Here is a 16,913-nt window from a genome sequence, read left to right as displayed (position 1 = left end):
CTCTGGCAATCTTGCCGCTTTGTCACCTGCAGTCACCTGGGTTAGTTACATCCGTACAAGTGAAGGAGAGAAAACCAGAGAAAAGCTTTACCTTCATTTGCTTCCCAAAGAGATTATTTTAACTTTCCTGGAATAGAGGAATAGAGCCTGTCTTTACTCTTGGGAAATGAAGTCCTTAATGACCAAAATAACTTGGTTTTGCATTCACGTATGTCCATAGTTCTGAGGTTTCTCTAAGCTGACAGTAAGTAGTTTAATTTCATTTACCAAGTTTATTGCAATTCACTAATATCAATATAACAACAGAAGTATTTAGAAAAATTATTGTAGAATTTTGCAGGAATATTAATTTACCATTGGAAAGACAACTCTATATATTTCCATGAATGGATTCTTGCCTTCCTAGTTGGCATGATGTAGTCTTGCACTTCATATTAAAGTAGAAAAAAACCCAGCCTTTCTTTTTGTTGTTAATGTACAAACCATGGGACTAGAATTCACAAACACTTGTTTTAATATTGGATGTGCAATTGGTATATGAGATTATTTTTAAAGCACATCCATTTCTGGTATAGCCAAAATAGGTCAGTATTGGAAATCACGCATTGGAGGTTCTAGCCTTCGTTCGTCACCTCCCTAGATCTGTGACCTTGGGCAAATTTTTTGAGCTTAAGTTCCATCATCTGGAAAGTGAGTGGTTACATTACTTCAGTGGTTTTACAGAATTAGGGTTTGGGGAAGGTGCATCAGACGTTCTGTAAGACCTTGAGTAGAATTTTATTTTTAAAAATACATTTTAAGCTAAAAGCACGATAAAAGCACACATGACTGTGATAACCATATAAAAATTTTTAACACTGTAAATTGTCAGCATGTTAACTTATGTAATGAGGTTAACTTATTTTTACACAGACCTTGAATAACAATCCTTCAGGTTATGTTTAAATGAGGAGCCATATTGCAATGTGAGTTTTTGTTTTTAAACTAGGACCATTTGCAACTCTTTATGTGTGCACAGTATTTGTCTTGATGCTGAATATATAAATTCCGATGAGGCTAGTATTGCAGTTGTGATATTATACTCATAACCACTAGTTCAAAATTTTTGTGTTCATCAGCTTGGTCTCATTATTCTTATTGATTAAGTCTATAATAGATATATTTGATAATTTAATAAGAAGTTTTAATACCAGTGATCGCTTAGCTTGCTTCTTCAATTGCTTTCTTAGATGCCTATGGCTTTTCTGCACCCAAAACCTCATTTTTCTACACACGACCCGCAGCAGCCTATTGTGGAATTCATATAAACTCAAGGTTTCACAAACTTTTAAAATCTATGCCCAGTTTTGAGGACAAAATATATTTTGCACACCTTTGCTCAGATTCTGATATTTTTCCCATGGGGTGAATATATACCTTGCTTAAGATTATGTATCTTTTGTGGTTCCCCAATGACAAGGAAAATTTGGTCCAGATCTATTTTTTGAGTTATTAAGAAAGGAATAAGGAATGGCTTTTCCAAATATAAACTTATATTAAAATATTAGCTCTACTAAGCTAAACCTTAACTATTCGTCAATTCTGGTAGGCTACTCTTCATTGAGAATCTCTATTTAGACGGTTCTATGTCATTTGGCTATAAAATAAAAAAGATTCAATGATGTGAACCCTAAATGGAGGAAGCAAATACTTTTTAATCGTGCTGTCCATGTTCCTCTTGGGTGTGTGTGTGTTTACAAAAACATACACGCCTAGTATTAAATCACAAAAGATAAGGATAGCAATAGGAAGACAATGGCTTCATTTGAATCATTTTTTGTTTATTTTTACATTAAGCTTTAGTCCTAAAGGTGATTTCAAGCTCTTTTCAGATAAGGAATGAATAGATGGGACAGAAAAGTTTAAGAAAATGGGATTTAGTGTCAATGTTGTTAGGCTCACCTCACAGGGAAAATATGTAGCTTAGAAGTTGATGTATTTCTAAATAAGTTTTTGGAGGATTTCTAACTAAAATAAATAAAGTATTAAATATATCTGCATGCATTTATGCACTAGGAGTTTGTAAGACACTGGGATCAGGAAATTAACAATTTCAACAGAGACTGGGTAGCAAAGTGGTCTCAGATCTGAATTAAAGCACTTAGCAGATCTCCAGTGATGCAGTGGACAGTTGAGGAAGGTGACCACGTGACAATGATGAGGCATTTGGGTCTGTTAGTAAGATAAAAATTAACACTTAATGTTGATATAAATGCCTCTTCCTTTTAGTGGTACTTGAAATTAAATTTCTGTGATTATAGTTTTTAATTTGAATATTCTCACCTCATATAAAAATCACTCAGAATTTAAGAAGTTTATCAATTATTTAAAAAAGCACCCTCATTGAAAAATTACTCTAATGCATAAGAACTCAAATATTACAGTCACAATTTGAGGCAACTTGGAAAAAATGCTTAACAATTTTAATAGCAACAGCAGAAACATTTTGGACGAAGCACTTAAATCTCTTCCTTCTCCTGGAAACCCTTTGAAATTAAGTGGATGGAAAAACAGAGCAACAGTAACGTATGCTGATTGCCAAGTGATACACAAGTAGAATCAATATTAGTGACTTTTTTTTTCCCTGCCAGAGAATGAATTATTGTCATTCCCTCATGACCGAAAAATATGTATAAGCCTTGTACGCATTTCCTGGGGTCTGCGTGAACTCTAGTGCACAGAGAAGGAAAAGATGGTCTTGCCTTGGTGTAGGTATTGTAGCTTTCTCATTGACTTAATTGGGTCCAGTATTTCAAGGGCCAAAGTCAGAAAGCAAGTACAGTGAAGTATTTTTATAATGTAGTTTTGAGGAAATTGCACCAGTTTCCATACAGTAAGGTGATTATTCTGTGGCTGGCTGTCATTTTTGGGGGGAGACATGATTTAATCTGGGTTACATCCAAATCTTGACTCCTTCTCACAGAACTAAAATCTTAAGGGTTTCAATAAACATTTCTTAGAAGCTAAGTTCCCAGTGATTTATCATTAATGGAATAAAACTTAGCTTTTACTTTTTGACAGAGCTTGACAGAAATGCACAAGCACTTGCAATTGTGTCTAGGGAACTCATGAAAACACCAACTCAGTGAAATTATATCCCTCATTCTGTAACAACATTAAACGTTAATGTGGAAAATTTTAACATAGTTTCTCTGAAATCAATAGAGTCACTGCATTAAAGAGTTCTGCTTATTTAAATTTAAAATAAAGTAGGTGAGTGTATTTGCCACATTTAATTAAAATGTTTGTAATGTTTTTATAAAGCCATGACATGTGCAAGCCCTAAGATAAGAGTTTCATTGGATTCTTGTCTTATTTCTAGCATTCGAAATCCTTTTTACAATCTACGGAAAGTGTGCAATATTCCTATTTTCTTAATTACCTACAGCATCAAAAGCGTGGAGGTAGTTTGCTAAAATACCTTATTAGGAACTAAAATTTTAAAAACAAAACACAAAAACCCAAACACAAAGACGAACTTTTCCTTTCAATTCATCCATTTTTGAAGATAATTTCTATCTTAAATGATGACTATCAATAACTGTTTCAGATATCTAAAAATGAAACAGAGATATCAATAGTAATAGAGAATTCTTAAATAAATTATATGGTGCAATTACAGAACTAAATATTCATATATATACAGATATATTCAGTTCAACAATTTGAAAAGTGAGGTAGATACACATCTACTGATATAATAAGATATTCAAGGCACATTGTTACAGAAAGCATCTTGAACAACAGTCTATCTAGTTTGATCTCACGTATATGAAATAAAGGATATATAATACCTATGTTTATAAAATTCTGATATATTAACAAGAAACTGTTAACAGCGGTCATCTTTGGGAAGTGGGATCAATAACAACAAGAAAAAGGGGAGATTTTACTCTTTAATTTATAGCTTTAGGAAAATTTGGGCTCTTTTTTTTAAAGTGAATATTCCTTTAACAATAAAAAATAATCTGAAGCTTTTTACAGATAATTCAAATGTGTGAAAATTTGGTTTCTTAGTTATAGATAGAAAAACACTGATTTGTAATATTAGTTTTCTTTAGACCTTTTGAAGCAAAGTAGGAACAGGCCACTGCTTCTCAGTCTGGGATAATTTGGCAGCCTAGCGGATGTGTGGCAAAGTCTGGAGACATTTTTTATTGTCGTGACTTGGAGGGTGCGACTAGTATCTAACAGGTAGAGTTCAGGGATGCTGCTAAACATCCCACGATGCACAGGACCGCTCTCCAAAACGGAGATTTATCTGTCCTAAAATGCTAGTAGTGCCCAGGTTGAGTGACCCTGGACTAGGCATTGGTGAAGAATCAATGGGCACACGCTCCATGGCGCAGACTACTAACACGTGAGCTCTCGGGTGGACCAGTTAATTACTTCTGCGGCTGTTTATCTTCTAGTGGAGATCTTCTAATTGATTTCAAGAGATTTCCGGAGCAGATAGACATTACCAAACAGAGGGACCAGGGCAGCTGCTGTAGCTCTTGAGGGTTGTGACTGCTGTTGTTTTGGACAAATAACTTGGGAAAGAGGCTGCAGTTTGTTATGTCCACTAAAGCCAGGGAGGATATTCATGCCAGTTACAAGGAATAATTTCTTAACTACAAGGATTGTTAAACAATGCATTAGGTTACTAAGACAATCTCTGGAGGTTTCGAAAAATTGGATAGATAATTTAAGTATATTCTGCCAAAAGTAAAGAAATCAGCCGCAAAATATTTTCAGGCTGCTTCAACTAGTTCCATAAATCTATGAATAACATAAACAGATGTTTAAAAGAAGCTATCATTTAAAGGAGGATCTGGACTTCAAATTTGAGATTTTGAGATGTGTGTGCTCCGTGTACAAAAAAAAAAAAAACTTTGAAAAAATTCAATTGTTTGTACTTCAATAAAATTGAAAAAAATTAAAAAGCAAAAAAAGAAAATCGAGGGGACTGTCCCCGTGGGCGAGTGGTCAAGTGCGCTCCACTTCAGCAGCCCAGGGTTTCGCTGGTTTGGATCCTGGGCGCGGACATGGCACTGCTGATTAGGCCATGCTGAGGCGGCATCCCACATGCCACAACTAGAAGGACCCACAACTAAAATATACAACTATGTACTGGGGAGGTTTGGGGAGAAAAAGCAGAAAAAAAAAAAAAGAAGATTGGCAACAGTTGTTAGCTCAGGTGCCAATCTTTAAAGGAAAAAAGGAAAGTTGAGTTGTCTTGACAAAATCCAGGTACTCAAAATCTCTTCATGATGTTACCTCAGAACAGCTTTTCATTTTAAACCTTCTATTATGTTCTTTCTCATAACTTATGCTGTTCCAGATAAACTGGACACTTAGTTTCCCAAGAATTATGTTGCTCTCAATGCCTGTCCCAATTTCATTCTGACTTAAGGCCTCACACAGAACTAACCCTAGGACAGACGAGTGTGCAGTCCCCAAATGTGCCAGGTGCATTGCTGCCTCCTACCAATGAAATGGCAGTTGGGTGGACAGTGTGGTTTCCTTATTTATCTGCCAATATCCTATACTTTCTTCAGGAAACGAACCTGGGCCCCAGGATGAGAGCGGTGAATCTTAACCACTAGACCTCTAGGGCCATTCCGCATTCCGCTCATGTTCTCCCTATATTGTCAGTCTAGGACAACATAGGGATGTGCCCGTTACAAATAACTTCCCATGAAAACCAAGCCAAAAGAACCTAGAAAAACCAGGCAGAATATGTTAAATTTTTAGTAAGTTCATATCTTTCATATCTTTCCATTAAATCTGATCTTATTTTTAAAAAAATCTTAGCTCATTTGTGGGGGTCTTATAAGTTGGTGGGATAACATTTGATGATAATGACTGAACTTTTTTCTTTCTCTAATTTTTTTTGTTGCCAGAGCCCTTTGCTAGTTTATTCAGTGATACTCATTGTTTCATGGGGAGGCTAATTATAGTTGAGAAACGAGAACTATATTACTACCTGAATTAACTTATAAGTTTTTAGTGTTATTGAAGGTTTAGATTTCCATTGCAAGAGCCAAGCTTTTCAGGAGAGAAATAGTTTCTTTTTCTTTAAGCTCAAAAAGATTGACTTGTCTGGAGGACTTAGAACATAGAGTTTATACATAAACCACAGAGTGAGAAGAACGCATATGCGATGGATAATTTTATGTGTCAATTTGTCTGGGCTATAGTACCCAGTTATTCAATCTAACAGGAATCTAGGTATTACTGTGATGGCATTTTGTAAATGCTGTTAGCATCTACAATCAGTTCAGTTTAAGTAAAGGAGATTACCCTCAATAATGTCATGGGCTTCATCCAATTAGCTGAAAGCCCTAAGAGCAAAAATTGAGGTTTCTCTGAGGAAGAGGAAATTCTACCTGTGGACCACAGTATCAGCCCTTCCCAGGAGTTTCTATGGATTTCAGACTTGCCCAGTCAGACCTGACAGTCGAGTAAGCCGATTCCTTGAAATAAATCATTCTATATCTATATCTATATTTATCTATATATAAATATGCATATACACATACATACATATAAAAACATAGGTTAAAAATCTAAACATAGAAATCACTTTTTATATGTGTATATATATATATGGTGATTTATTTCATATATAGTTCCTACTGGTTCTGTTTCTCTGGTAGGAACTTGACTGATTCAGCACATGATGAGGCAGCTTTCTGCACCCCCAAAGATGTAATAATTCACTAGAAGGCAGGAGGAAATGGATTAGAGGGAACCTCCATTCTCCTGGGCTGAGGCCAAACAGACAATCTGGAGGAAACAGCCCTGGGTGAGCAAACAGTGATCGCAAACCTCGGCAGATCTTCTCCACCCTCCAAAACGTGGTGTAGCTACAGTAGGGTAGAAAAAGAGACGTGATGCGTTTAAGGACAGAGACCCAAGGGCTCCAGTTTGTACTCTCTCTTTATAAAATCTTGAACGAGAATGAAAGAGTGTCTGGAAGTTACTGTGCTTTCCAGAGGGGACAGAAGTAGCCAAGAACTAGCTAGCAGTCCTGGAGAGGACTCATGAGTGGGAGGAGAAACATGGAGACTGAACTAAACGAAGCAGGCAGCAGAAGAGTGTGGGGGAGCAGATGGCTCCACACAGATGTGACGGGGACAGAGGACCAGAAACTAAGGACAGGTGGTGTGGCTTCCTGTGTGAATGACCCAGCAGTGGACAAAAGGACCAAAAGAAGATGCCTTTCCCACCAGAGCCCAGATGACGCCAAAAGTACAGTCAAACTTAGAGCACTCCTAGAGAGAAGAGAAGATGTAGGAGGTGGAGAGCCTTGGATTGGCAAATTATTAACCCAAAAGATATTGAAGGGAAAGAAGTAAGAAGAAAACAGAAGTGATTGGATTACCCGAAAGCAGATTAAGTTTTCTGCTGTATGCAGAAGTGGGCATTCAAGTTAACTTTAATTATAGAGAAATAAAGGAAGTCCCATGATTTTGCCCCTAAGTTCCTAAAAGGAGTTTTACTATCTCTGTTGCGTTTGTGTCTAAATCGTTTATTTTTCAATATGACTAGTTGAAGCCACATTTAAAAAATGGCATATTCTATTGTGAGTGTGTGTTTTTAAAAACAGATTTAAATCAAGCATTGTGGAGTTCAAAATATGTTTTAAATGGGTTCTTTCTAGAATTACAGATCACTGAGATGAATCCAACCTTTATCCACTCAAGGCAACTAAGCTGCTACCATGCAAATCCTTTCTGGAGGAAGGTAACACTTTAAGCTAAGTGTGTAGGATTAGCTCATCTGCCATCACTGGGCAAAGAGCTGCTTGGTTTATCCTGCATCCTCAGTGATGGCCTATACCTGGGAAGCATTTGGTAAATCTTTATTGAGTGAATAAGTAGATCTCCAAACAGAGTAGTTGAGATTTATGAATCTGGCTTTTGCTGATTTGCAGCATTTAAAACTTATCCTTTTCAGATGTGCTTTTATGGCAAAGCCACACTCAGTGACATCCAACTCTGTTTTTCCCGGATTTGCACTTGTGTGGCTAAACTTGGCAGGAGAAAAATATATGATCCATTTCAAATCAGGACCAAAATGCTGCTCAGCAGTTGTTCCCTCTTTCATTTACTCTCCTAGTCTCCTAGATGATTATTTTTTTCATTCTTTCCTCCAATCTCCAGCACTTCCACTCCCATCTTCCTATTTCAGTGATAACGCTGAGGTCATCAGAGGAGTGTCACAAATCCCCCTACTGCGTCTCCCTACAGACCACCCTCACATGCTCTGCCTCCTGGCCTTTGTGATGGATGAGGCAGCTCTGCTCCTGTCTACTGTCATTGCTTCACCTGAGCTCCAGGTTCCATCCCCTTTCTCCTACTCAGGACCATTCCCATGATTCTCCCTTCTCTCTTAGCACCATCAATTTTTGCCTCTTTCCTGGGTCATTCCTGACAGCCCGAAAACATGCTGTTATGTCTTCCTTTTAAAAAGAAGAAAACAAACAAACAAAAAAGAATTTCATTTCCCACACCAGTTACAACCCCACTTCTTGTCTCCTCTTTTTAGGAAAGCTTGCCAAAAGAAATTTTATACTTGTCTCTCTGACTTAATTTTTCTGTTTAGTTTTACTTCTAAAGTTTTGGAAATCTATTGAATACAATACTATTAATCTTCCTGTGTGAATGTGGGTCATCAGGTTGAACAGACAGTGATGCCTTCAGGGCCTTTCGACGGGACTCGTGCCCTATAAATTTGACCACAGACTCCTGTGCTTTTGGAGTTCTGTCAACATTTTATAGTGTCACTTCACTGTTCTTCACCAGCTGTCACTTTGACTATCATTAATTTGTCTGCCTCTGTAGTCTCAGTATTCTAATTACCATTTCTAATTTATTACTTTTATCTGCTGTAGCTAAGTGCAGATCTTCAGACTTGGCAGACTTCTGTGTAAAGAGTGAGCAAATGAGCTACGAATGAGGGCCTGAGAAAGCATAAGATTTTTTTCTTTTTTTAATGTCTGGGTTTTCAAGAATCAAAGCCTTCGAGGTTCTAGGACAGGTGATCTTCAGTTGGGTGAGATGTTATTACAAACGTTGCTTAGGGCTTAGTATTTTGTCACAATAAGCATTCAGTATGCATTTCTTGAATGAATGCACATATTTCCCAACACACGCAGTAGCCAAAATTTCTAAATTTTGTATTTATATGTTTCCAGCAAATGTCTTAAACTATGACAAAACTCTTTTCTTGACTATCCAACCACCCCATTTTATTCCTACTCACTAGTGTGATAACAGTTGGTTTCATTGATTATGCTAGCAGTGTAGCCAAGAAATAAAGATCCGAAATCAAGGACGATTGTATTTCTTCTTAATAGCTCTTCCATCCAGCACCTCACTTCCATTCTTATTGTCTCAACTGTGATTCTAATCTGTATTATCTCACGTCTGGGTAATACATTTTTGATGACTTCCTTTTGATTACACTTTAGCCTTACAGTCAAAGCATTCCCAAAGGTCTCAACTTGCTTTTTTAAACCTAAGAGTATGTTACATTAACATTTCACTCTGATCAGTAGTTTTTCTTTTACATTTTTGAGCACTGACTATACTTTAGGCACTAGGCCAAGCACTTTACATGCCTTATTTCATTTCATCCTCATAACAACTCCATTAAATAATTATTAATACTATTGTAATTTTACAGTTTAGAAGGTAAGGCTTAGAGGAGTAAACTCCTTGGGGATCCCAGAACCAGTAAGTGGCAGAACTGAGATTCAGGCCCAGGTCCATCTGATTTCAGAACATGTGTTCTTAACCATCGTGCCTCTACTAGTCTCCCTGTAACAACCTGTTCATGAGCCCCTGAAAAATCCTTCATACTTCTGCATCTCTTTTTTGGCTTATGGCAGTGTCCCTGCATATATTCTTTTTCACTTGTTACCTTTCAAGATCAAGGTCTATTATATCTTCGAACTGACTTTCTCTCTGACCACTTCTGTTCTGGGTATCTGTCCCTCTGTTGAAATCTTTCAGTACAAGGATGAGATGCTGCTTCATCAGACTATTTTATATTTGTGTTGTCCTGGGTGTTCCAAGATATTTCCCCACAACGTCAAATGTCGTAGACATTTAGTTGCCCATCCATTATCCATTTCCCCTTTTCCCTCTAATAATGGAATCCCCATTTTGTTTGTGGTGATAATGTGTTCAGTACCGGAGGATGAGAGGACTGGTCTCAACAATAATGGTACTTCTGTTTCCCACTTTCCCGCTGCCTTGGCAGTTAGGCATGGCTATGTGATCAAATTCAGATAATTTGATCTAAGAAGTGGAAGTCTTCTTGGCGAATTTCTGGAAAAACCATTGCTTTCCTGATGAAAGGGGAAAGATAGAGCTTCATGCCCTTCTTCCCTGTCTTCCTGCTTTAAACATGGACTTAATGCCTGGAGCTACAGTAGCCATCTTTCCATGCATTAGGAGATAAGCATTTAACATAATAAATGCACAAAGGACGGTGGAGTGGAAAGATGGAAAGAGCCTAGGAGCTTGGCAAGGCTGAACAGCTGATGTGATGCCAGCAAGCGCTTACTTGTGGACTGTGTTTATGTGAGAAAAGGAAATTCTTATTTCTTTAAGCCACTGTTGCTTGGTCTTTCTCTTTGTTGCATCTAGAATGCATTTCTAATTGATACAGAGAGGATTGATAAAAATAGCAACAGACACCCTACCCTGGAGGTGAACATCAGATCTATGAGTGTATCTAGGTAAGGAAACCCTGAAAATGATTGCCAAAAGGTGAAGGCAAGCTGTGGGTGTAGGGTTAAGGCTTTGAAAATGATTTTGAAAGTTAAGATAGATTACTCTGATGTTTTTGCTTGAAGAATGGCTGAGAACAATTAGAAGAACAAATGAAATGTGAAAACAGGAAGTCCTGTGAATCATAATTTTAAAGAAAAATTGATGTAACTATGACGTGACACCTTAACAGGAGACTAGCCCGCAAACACAGCATGTAGCTTTCTTCTAGCACATTTCGATGACAACTTTTGTAACAGTCTTGTGTTTGCAAAAGGTGTACTTTTAGATATATGTAAAAAAGTATTCTTGGAGCAGACAAACCCAAACTGAGGAACATTCTACAGAACAACTGGCCCACATTCTTCAAAACTCACGTCACTGTCTTCAGATTAAAGGAGGCTAGAGAGCTGTAGCTGCTGAATGAAAGGTGTGATCCTGGATTGGAGCCTGGATTGAAAAAAAAATAATTTTTTTCTATAAAGGACGTAATTAGGACAATTGATGAAATATGAATATGGATTTTATATTAGATAGTCTTTATTTTATCAATGTTAAATTTCCTAAATTTAGTAATCGTATGGGGGCTAAGAGAATGTAATTTTTAGCAGACAAAGGCTGAAGTACTTAGGAGTGAAGGGTCATGACGTCTGCAACTTACTCTCAAATCATCCAGCAAGAAAAAGTATGTGTGTATGTATGTTTGGTGAGAGCTAGAAAGTAAATGTGGGAAAATGTTAACAATGGGTGAATCCGGGTAAAAGATACATGAGTGTTCATTGTACTACTTTTGGAACATTTTTGTAGGTTTGAAATTTTTCAGAATATTATATTTAAAAAAATAAGCTTGGAAAATATTTTAATCTTTTTAACTTATTGTAGCTGAAACAGTTTGTAAAGGTTCCAGGTTTTAAAATTTTTATTATTTGAAGAATATTTAACTCCCTCTGCGTGGTATCTGGGCATGTATCCACACAAGTTTTGAGTAAGTGTGAAATTACCGGGACACCATATACTTGCGTGTGTGTGTGTGTGTAATGTATGTGTGCTTTAAGATTTCTGAGAATTATGAATGTGAGACACAAAGAAATTTAAATGCCAGAAATATTATTCATAAGATATATCATTCCATATCATTTGTGTGTTTATGACTTGAAATCTATGATTTTTTTTCCCCATCTTTAGCCCAAAAGATAATTTCAAAGGCATTTACAGGCTGTGAGAATTGGACAAGGTTTTCTTGGATGTGACATAGATGTTTCATGATGCACAGTGAGGATATTACCTTTCGGGGGGAAAAGACAATAAACAGGACTCTGAACGTCATGAAGGGCAGCTCAGGGCAGTGACTGTTGGCTGACTGCTAGTCTGCAGGATACAGGCCAAGGGGTCACTGCTTCTTTTTAAGAATTCCTGAGGCGGCTATTGTTTTGTTAATAACATCTACCACGGGCTTAATTTTAATGCTTTTCCATGTACCTACTTATTATTCAGTAAAATCAAAGAGGCTTATTTAAATCTGAATGCTGCATTTTCCTGCTTTTGCCTTTTCTTGGAATTACCACAGCCTCACACAACAGCAGTCCCCAAAAGGCATGCTCCACACACCTGCACTGCAGGTTCAGAGTACAGGCTAAGTGTGGCTGCTTCCAGGCACTTAGAAATCCCCAGTTGTGTCATTGTGGTCTCTGTGCAGGTTTTGTAACTTCTTAGTTTCCTCTTCTAGAACATAGGGATTAGTATGTCTCCCTCCCCCGTTTTTTGGTTGTGATTAGATGAAGCTAATAGATGTGAAAGAGTCCCTCACTGCCTTTCACAGCAGTCACAGACTAATTGGGAATTTCCTTTCATTCTAAATCCATTGGTCTTAATTTTCCAGATTATTTCTATCGTAACTAACAACTGTGCTAAAAATAAATTTAATAGAATCTATACCATCCAGTCAATCATCAATCCAGGAAATTGTAAGCACCATGGGCTGAATATTGGCGGAGACACCAAGAGTCACATGTGGTCCACTTGGACGCTAAGACCCTCTCTGATACCAAGTAAATATTGCTTATGTCCTTCTTTTCTTGTAAATGTCTGCCAGCAGCTAGTTAATGATCTTCTTAATCTTTTGCAGAGCACCTCCCTCAATAACCTTTCAGGATTGAATTCTAAAGAACACAGCCACCCGTGGGTTAGTTTGTGTTGCTAACTGCTGACTTCCTGTCCATGCTGCCATCTCAAATTAAGAGTGAAGCCTGTGATAAGAGGCGGTTGCTAATTCAGGTCACCCAGTTAAGCAGTGAGGAAGGATTCATTCTCTCCTCTTTGGTCATACTCTGTTATTGCTGTTGTCACCTGGGCTGACTCTGCGTGGCTGCCGGCTGATCTGCCCCTCTGTACCCTGGTCATTAGACCAGTAAATGGGTTGGATGCTTATCTGTGGCAGGTAACAGGAAGCACCATTCCTCCGGAATTGAATTATTAAGCAAAGAAGTCATAGATTAGATGACGATTTTTCTACGTATTCGCCTCTCCTTTAAAACAAAATTCCTTTAGCTTCTCTTTGACTCTTATAATTCCTTTTGCATCCTCTCATTCTTTTAGGGATAAAGGATTCTCTTTCTCTTTGCCCCTCACCTCCCATCTGAGATCCTTCAGCAAGGGCTGGTGACTTTTTCTCTATAGTTATCCTGAGTGTGTCAACTTCTCATCTCTGCTTCTTTCCCCAAGTCGGCCACTGTCATTTCTTAGCTGCAATTGTCTCTCACTTAGACTTCCTGCTTCCACACTTGCCTCTTCAAATTGTTTTCCAAACAGCAGCCAGAGAGATCTTTCAAAAATAAATTAGATCATGAAAATGTCCTCTTTGAAATTTTCTATCGTCATTCTCTTGTTCTTAGAATAAAATCCAAACTTTTTACCCTTACCTTTTGACCTCACATGAATGAGCTGCTCCTGTTCACTGACTTGGTTTCTTTCCACATTTCCTGCCTCACTTAATTGGAGCCACATTGACCATCCTCTGGATGAGCTGAGTTTGGTCCTACTTTAGGGTCTTTGAGTTAGCTGTTTCATCCACCTGAATGCCTGCATGTTTCTTCCCCCGGGTCATGGAGGGCTGTTCCTCATCATTCAGGTCTCAGCATAGGGAGAGCTGAGAGTCCTCCCTGAGAGAGACTGGGATCACTCTAAAGTCCCTCCACATTCTTTTCTAGTTACTATCTTATTACATCGTTCTTTTTTTTCTTCTTCACAACACTATTACTATCAGAGACATTTTATTTATTAGTTTACTTTTATTGTTATTTGAATACCTCCACCAGGATGTAAATTGCTGTAGGTGAGGGATCTGTCTTGTTTTGTCCACCATTGATTTCTGATTGGTGTAGGCTGCACTGGTGCTAGGCATAGGAACTAAAGAAAATATCAGTTGAAGGAAATGGAGAATGAATAATTGTCCATGTGTTGGAACATTTAAAATAGGATTTTTATGTGGTGGTGCTGTGAAGATCTCATTATTGGCTATGGCATGGGGCTCTTCTCTCCAGACTCTGGCTTCAGCTAGTTAGGGGCCAAAATTTCTATAAATATCCCCCAAAGGCATCCTAGGCCTGATCCCAGTGTAGTCAGCCACCGAGTCTTTGTTTCCTGAAAGGACAGAAGCCCTTTATCAGACTCATAGCAACTCCAGAGACCGCAAATTTTGTCTACAGAACAACTAGACTAAGGTGATTCAGTTGTTTTTTGGGGGCAAGGGGAGGAAAGGATGAGAGGAAGAGAAAATTAAGGGAAAAAAGAGATAAAAAAAGGAACTGTTTGAAATTAAGACCAGCTCTTCAGTAATGCTAGTGGGGGAATAATACTGTATTTACCATAGCTGTATTTTGTCATCAAATGATAGTAAAAAATCCTAAAAAGAGGTTGGATTTTAGATTTAGAATCTAGAATATACATCTGTATTAGTCAAGTGAATAAAAGCCTATTTCCCTAGATTAGCGAGGTTTCCATAAATTGACAAATTGGCATGAAATTTGCTTTTTTGGGAAAACTTTGGGCATTCTATACGTACAGAATTCTTTCAGCCCACCAGTGTAACCCCTATTTAGTACACCAATATTGCAACTCCAGAATGTATATGACTTTCTGACTGCACTATTTTTAAAGAGTTCACACAGTTTCCAAATGTGCATTTAATTTACACTAGAAAGTAATTCATCCAGTGGAAGAACATAACTTAGTCCAGCTGTAGGGAATCACTTGTCTTTTCATAAATGTACTGAACCTATTTTTTAGTTTTTTTGTGACTGTAGTTATAACATTTCTAATCATGTTGGAAGCCATTAGCCCATACATTAGAATGTATACAGTATTTTCAAAAAGAGCCCATTTTCAATCATGTATCTCTTTTAGTTCAATACTTGAGTTAATAATTACCTGCAAAAATAATATAATGTATTCTTATTTTAAAGATGTTCTGGGCGAGCTGTTTTATTTATTTATTTTAAAAATTTAAAAAAATTTCTGAGGAGGATTAACCCTGAGCTAACACCCATCACCAACCCTCGTTTTGCTGAGGAAGATTGGCCCTCAGCTAACGTCCGTGCCCATCTTCCTCTATTTTATATGTGGGCCGCCTGCCACAGCATGGCTTGATGAGCAGTGTGTAGCCACTACTCCACTGGCTTGGCCCTGGGCAAGCTATTTTTTTAGATAGCATGAACACAGTTCTGCAATTTTTAGGGAGACTAAAAATGTGCTGACGTATTTTCAGAGATGCACCTTAAATTTTCAGACCATTTCATTTTACTCTTATTGTGCCCTTCATAAAGGAGCTCCAAGAAATAGAGTAATGAATGTACACTGTGCATAAAACTGATCATGGGTCACGTTACTGATTAAAATGTAAACGTATTAAAACAGAGAGAGTAAAGTTATATTCTTGTAGATATTATGCGTTGGCCCTATGAACACATTATTTTAAATTATTTATATATGTGCTGTTTTTCCACTGTTGTGAAAAGTTGTTGCAGTTTACAGTTGCTGAGTAAAATCTCTCAATTTTGACGTTTTCTTAGTAAGAGCCTTGTGTTGCCAAGTTACTCATTGATTAAGGAGTACAGATTGTACTCCTAGATAGTCAGGACCTTTCATTTGATTCAAATGACCGTGTCTATAAACACTTTGTCCACCTATTGTTCGCTATAGTATGCGCCTTCATGAACAATGTTTTATGTTTAATCTTTTGCCTGTTTGCAAATCGGATCAGAAAGCTTTACACAGTTAAAGAAAGAATGAGTTAGAAAACAACATAAGAGAAATAGGAAGCCTGGAAAGTACAGGCACAGAGTAGATCAAAAGACTCTTTTAGAATAAGTGGAGATAACAGTTGGATATTTGTGCAGTGTAATGTCAAAAAAGCCAGTCTGATTATATTCAGGGTATTAAACAAAAGCTTTGTACTGTCTTCCACACATATTTTGTGTACTTCATAAGTACAAGTCAGGGAGAAAATATATTAGAAATGTATTAAGGTCCTAGGAAATCAATGTAAAGAGCAGCAGCTGACTTGGTCAGAATCTCTGCCTCTGCAGGGACTCGGGTGCAATGGCCATTCCTTCTTTAGGCCTCGCTTTCAGTTCCTCACTCTCTACTCCATTTTTGGTAAGTTTCCAGAGTTACTTCCAAAGAAATAAATCTCTTTATGTCATTCTGTGAGAAACCGCCATTCCGATTACTTATTTTCTGTCGTCTGAGGGACATTCTTGAGTGTGGCTTACAAAGACTTCATGATCTGGTTCCAATGATCTTCTCTAACTTTCTCTTCAAGCATTTCTTTCAGTCCTACTCTTAAACCACGCTGAACGTCTCATCATTTCCTAAACCCGCCAGGCCCTCTCCTGTTTCTGTGGCTTTGCCCACATGCTCCCTGTTCCTGCGGTGCCTTCTCTTCTTTCCCTGGGAAGCAAGAGTGGTAGATCTGAATTGAGTTCAACTTGCTTGGGTAGTTTGCTCATCTGTAAATGGAAATAAGAATATTTGCCCTATAAAATGAGAGATAATACTTATAATGAGGCATCATGACTTTGGTGTTGATATGGTGAGTGGAAAGAACTCAGA

At 37.7% G+C, this 16,913-nt stretch overlaps 1 protein-coding gene and 1 long non-coding RNA gene across 18 annotated transcripts in view; one reads left to right on the top strand and one right to left on the bottom strand.

Moving 5' to 3' along the window:
- The window catches only part of RXFP1 (relaxin family peptide receptor 1), a 114,294-nt gene that overhangs the window by 84,093 nt on the left and 13,288 nt on the right, over positions 1 to 16,913 (bottom strand). For 4 of the 14 annotated variants that reach the window (XM_070504986.1, XM_070504980.1, XM_070504984.1 and 1 more), the window contains exon 2: positions 11,183 to 11,255. The exons of the other annotated variants lie outside the window; for them this stretch is intronic. The gene's annotated coding sequence lies outside the window, so the exon portion shown is untranslated. The remainder of the gene's footprint in view (positions 1 to 11,182; positions 11,256 to 16,913) is intronic. 14 annotated transcript variants of the gene reach the window in all.
- Positions 16,165 to 16,913, top strand: part of LOC106831262 (uncharacterized) — a 60,173-nt gene continuing 59,424 nt past the window's right edge. Inside the window, exon 1 of one of the 4 annotated variants that reach the window (XR_011501997.1) lies at positions 16,165 to 16,457. This is a non-coding gene — a long non-coding RNA (uncharacterized lncRNA). The remainder of the gene's footprint in view (positions 16,458 to 16,913) is intronic. The other 3 variants (XR_011501996.1, XR_011501999.1, XR_001398133.3) reach the window with 3 other exon arrangements.

This window comes from Equus asinus, chromosome 3 (assembly GCF_041296235.1).
Source record: "Equus asinus isolate D_3611 breed Donkey chromosome 3, EquAss-T2T_v2, whole genome shotgun sequence".
NCBI lineage: Eukaryota > Metazoa > Chordata > Mammalia > Perissodactyla > Equidae > Equus > Equus asinus.
This window is presented reverse-complemented; position numbering and strand designations above follow the sequence as displayed.